Here is a 5,168-nt window from a genome sequence, read left to right as displayed (position 1 = left end):
CCTATTCACATCTGTCAAGATCTATTTAGATTTTCATTCTATCAAACAAATCATGTCCTTTCCAAAATTTCCTTATCTTTCACAAATTTTATAAGCTTACTTTAAGAAAATTGTATCTTCATGTTAAAAATGTTGAAGAGTACAAAACTAAGGACAGAGTTAATGAAATATCTTTTCCTAGGTTGATTCAATCATTACATAGCTCAAATAAAGATTTCCTATTATTGATGAATGGACTGTTAAAATAACCCATTATACTTTAAAAAACACATTTCCATTATGAAATTCAATACACTTTGAAATAGCCAGTTTTAAACTGTTTCTCATAAACTGGTAGATGTTGATCTTGTCCTACAAAAATTTTTGGATTATAGTGCAACTATTTTGTTTCTCAAGAGTAGAAGTTTGAAAATATGAAGTTTTCTATTTTATACTTTGACATTTGTGCACAGAAAATCTTAGTAAAATCTTAAATATATTTTATTTCCTATTAAATACTTTTAAAGTCTATTTACTTATGAATCTATCAATATTTACCCATATTCTGCTACAGTGACAGGAGAATGTGGATCAAAAATGTTTTCTTCTTAAATTTTTTTCCCCACGAACATTTCTCAAAACTGACTACCTAAATCCTATGCTCTGGACCACATCTGAGTATCAGAAACAGTACAGAAGCAAAACCAAAGTAGCTATGTTTTCCAATAGAGGCAGTCATTTACCCAGGGGTCACCCAAGTGAATATGCCTTCCTATGATAAGGCAATTTTACTTTTATATGACTGTGAATCTGCTTCTTTTTTGTTATATTCATGAGTTTGCTGTATTTTTTATATTCCACATATACTTGATATTATACAGTATTTGTCTTTCTCTGTCTGACTTATTTCACTTATAATAATACCATCCAGTTCCATCCATGTTGCTACAAATGGCAAAATTTCATTCTTTTTTTTAATGTCTGAGTAGTGTTCCATTAATATATACCACATCTTCATTATCCATTCATCTACTGATGGGCATTCAGGTTGCTACCATATCCTGGTAATTGTAAATATTGCTTCTAGGAACATTGAGGTACATGTATCTTTTTGAATTAGTACATTTGCTTTTTTTGGATATATACCCAGGAGTCAAATTGCTGAGTCTTATAGTACTTATATTTTTAGTTTTAGAGAACCTTTCGTTTCCCACAGTGACTGCACCAGTTTACATTCCAACCAACAGGTTCAAGGTTTCCCTTTTCTCCACATTTTCACCAACAAGTTGTTGTTTATGTTCTTTTTGATAATAGCCATTCTGACAGGCATGAAGTGAAATCTCCTTGTGGTTTGATTTGCATTTTTCTGATGATTAGTGATTTTGAGCATCTTTTTATATGCCTGTTTATCATCTGCATTTCCTCTTTTGAAAATTCAGTACTAATGCACATTTTCTGCCCCCTCCTCTGCCTCCCCCCCACCGCTGTAGAACATTTATTTACTTATTCCACGGAACACTCAAAGTTTAGATCAGTGGGAATTTTAATCAAAGAATTGTACATTTTCTTCCCACATATATTGCTTTGTATTAGGAAATGACATTGTGATCCATTTCACTACAATATTACAAAATATTTACAAGAAAATATTAAAAATAACTCAAACATGAAAGGCAGGATGAAATAAACTGGTTTTTCCAGAAATCTCTACTCCAGTGCCCACAGCACACAATAAGAGAGCCAAAACAAATAAAGTTCCCCTTGATCACAAGTTTCCAAGGAATTGGAGTAGGGGAAGAAATCTGATGAAAATGGTGGTATGAAAGGGGATGGATGTTATTAGCAGCACTGCTTCAATAACCAATTTATTTTTAATGAAATACCCTCTCTTTTATATGCAGTAAATTCTGAACAAGGCTAAACTTTAAGATATTCCTTGAAATGAAATAAAAAATACCCTGACAGTGAAAGCAACTCTTCCACCTAAGCTGAGTAAAAGCCTCTTTCTCCATGAACCACTGATCTGAACAGAAGCCTGATCTAGCATCCAAAGCTGTCACAGCAGCCCTTCCATCTCTTTCATGAAAGCCTCATAGACATCATCCTTAGTCTGCACCGACACGGGAACAGATGCGCCAGATTTGGGTGTTATTTTGGCAAGAGGCACAGCAGAATCATCCTCCGACTTTCTCTGGGGAGCAGCAGCAGCCCCTTTATTCTCCCGACACACCCACAGTGTGGTCGGCATGAATCGTGTGATCTCTGCCTTGGGATTAGTGATCTGTGGCTTGGCACTGATGGTTGCTGTGGCTTTCTTCTCAATGGTGGCTGCGCTTGTGTCATCCGCCTTGGGTCACTGGATCAAGTTGGGGGGAGCACTTATAACCCCCGGGTTGGGTAAGGGAGCTGGTGGGAAGAGCCCTGGTGGGGCAGGTCCAAGAAGAGGCACCAGAGGTGGGCGCATCATGCCAGGACGGGGTGGAGGGATACCTGGAGGTGCAGGGGGAGGTAGCCGTGGTGGCGGTGCCCGAGGAGGAGGGCCAGGAGGCAGACCTGGGGGAGGGCCAGGAGGTCAACTGGGTGGTGGGCCTGGAGGTAAAAGGCGGGGCAGAGGCCCTCGGAGTCCTGGCTTTCCAGGCGGTCTCAGGAACAGAGGAGCTCCTGGAGGTGGTCCAGGAGGAAGGCCTGGAGGTGGTCCAGGTGGCCGTAAAGGTGGAGCAGGTGGCGGTCCAAGCGGAGGTGGTCCTGGCATGGGGGGTGCTTGTATCTGAGATGGAGGAACAGACTGTGGAGGGGCTTGCTGCTGGGAAGCTGCAGACGTGCCATCAGAGAGAGATTCCTCCTTATACTGTTTCTGTGATTGCTTTTCTGCTTCAGAATCATCCAAATCTTCATCATCGTCCTCTAAAATTCCTCGGCTTTGCGTCCCTCCTCAGGGATTTCCTGACCTGCCATTGGAAGCATCATGGCTTGGAGAGGAGTCAGCTCCTTCATGTTCTTCTTCTTCTTCCTAGATTTTCCAGGCATATCTGCAAACTGTACACTCAGACCTGATTTCTTTTCTTCATTGTTTTCTCTCTCAGTGTCATCATGGTGCACAAATTCATCCCCTTCACTTTCTCCATCTGATCTGTCACTGTCGCTGTCATCAGTACTGTCGTCATGCTTATCCTGGTCCATGTCTTCAGGATAGCCATCATCTTCACTGGTGCTAGAAACATCATCGTCATGACCCCGCTGAGCAAGTTCAGGACTATATAACATGTCTTCATCTCGCCTACGAGTGGGAAGATGTAGGGCAAAGCCCACTTTGTGGCCATACATTTGTAAGACTTGAGGAGGAGGTGGGCCCCGGGGAGGACCTGGAGGTTTCCTGCCAGGGGGCAAACATGGAACACCATGTCCAAGAAGAGAAAGTATAGAAACTGCCCAAGTTGGAAGTCCATAGGCTGTGGTCTTCTTAAGGATGGAGGGTGGCTGGGCCCCAGGAAGTGGGATGTCCTGGATCAAGATGTTGGAAGGAGCATGCAGCATTTCTTGCAGAGGGATAGTCTCTACTTCCACATGCTGGGCATTCTTGACAGCATCAAAATATTGGCTAAGTTGAGCCCTCTTCTGTTCATATTCTACTTCTAGCTTTCTCAATTCTTTGTAAGTATCTAGATTCTCTTTCTCATAGAGTCGTAGAATACATTCAAATGTTTCACGTAGCTTTTTACGCTTGTCTTTCAGCACTTTCTCATTTAACTGTGGCTGCTGCACTGGGTTAAATTCCATTTCATCCAATTTTTCCATGTCCTGGATAATTTGTTTGGGATCCTTCATCTTTAAAACTGCAGCTTGTACCATCATGCGCTGTTTTTTGTTCTTCTTTAATTCTCTTTTCCGAGCTTCTTTTCTGGCTTGGTCTGTAGGGTTCATAAATTTTCCACTTTTGGTGGATGACGTGGATCTCCACCCCATGTTGACAAGTTGTTTGATTTACTTGCTTGTTTAGAAAATAAAACCTAAAACACTTCTGCTGGGCTCCTGGGGCTGTGAGAAGCGGGGAGGGGACGATTCTCAGCCTGTTTCACTTCTTAAGAGCCTTCACCTCTGCCTTTCGGTCAACCACCCAACCACCCCCATCTTGAAACCTCGTGCCCCTCCCTAAGGCACATTTTCAAATCAAGTTGTTTGTTTTTTGATGTTGAGTTGTAGGAACTATTTATATATATTGCATGTTAATTCATTATCAATCATATCATTTGCAAATATTTTCTCTCATTCAATAGGTTGTCTTTTTGTTTTGTCTATGGTTTCCTTTGCTGTGCAAAGGAAGTTTAAGTTTCATTTAGTTTCACGTTTAATTAGGTTCAGTTAGTTTGTGTTTACATTTACTTCTTATATGTTAGGAGGCAGATCCAAAAAAATATAGATGTGATTTCTGTCAGAGTGTTCTACCTATATTTTCCTTGAGGAGTTTTAGAGTATCCATTCTTACATTTAGGTCTTTAATCCATTTTGAGTTTATTTTTGTGTAGCAGAGAATATTTTAATTTTATTCTTTTATGTGTAGCTGTTCGATTTTTCTAGCACTACTTATTGAAGAGAATATCCTTTCTACAGCATATATTCTTGCCTTTTTTGTCATAGATTATGTAGCCATAAGTGTGTGGGTTTATTTCTAGGCTCTTTATTCTATTGATCTATGTGTCTATTTTTGTGCAAATGCCATACTGTTTTGATTCCTATAGCTTTGTATTATAGTCTGAAATCAGGGAGTGATTCCTCCAGCTCTATTCTTAAGATTGTTTTTGCTATTCAGGGTCTTTTGTATTTCCTTATAAGCTTTAAAATTATTTGTTCTAGTTCTCTCAAAAATGCCATTGGTAATTCGATAGAGATTGCATTTAACCTGTAGATTGCCTTGGGAAATATCTTAACAATATTAATTCTTTCAATACAAGAAGATTACTGTGAACCTTAGGAAGCATCATTACGAATATAGCTAGTGGAGGTGACGGAATCCCAGTTGAGCTATCTCACATCCTAAAAGATGATGCTGTTAAAGTGCTACACTCAATATGCCAGCAAATTTGGAAAACTCAGCAGTGGCCACAGGACTGGAAAATGTCAGTGTTCATTCCAACACCAAAGAAGGGCAGTGATGAAGAATATTCATAATACCATACAAGTGCACTCATTCC

At 39.9% G+C, this 5,168-nt stretch overlaps 1 pseudogene; it reads right to left on the bottom strand.

Moving 5' to 3' along the window:
* Positions 1 to 2,035: 2,035 nt before the first annotated feature.
* Positions 2,036 to 3,942, bottom strand: LOC128043645 (WW domain-binding protein 11-like; annotated as a pseudogene).
* Positions 3,943 to 5,168: the final 1,226 nt, after the last annotated feature.

The sequence above is a fragment of the Budorcas taxicolor genome, chromosome 2 (genome assembly GCF_023091745.1).
Source record: "Budorcas taxicolor isolate Tak-1 chromosome 2, Takin1.1, whole genome shotgun sequence".
Lineage (NCBI taxonomy): Eukaryota > Metazoa > Chordata > Mammalia > Artiodactyla > Bovidae > Budorcas > Budorcas taxicolor.
This window is presented reverse-complemented; position numbering and strand designations above follow the sequence as displayed.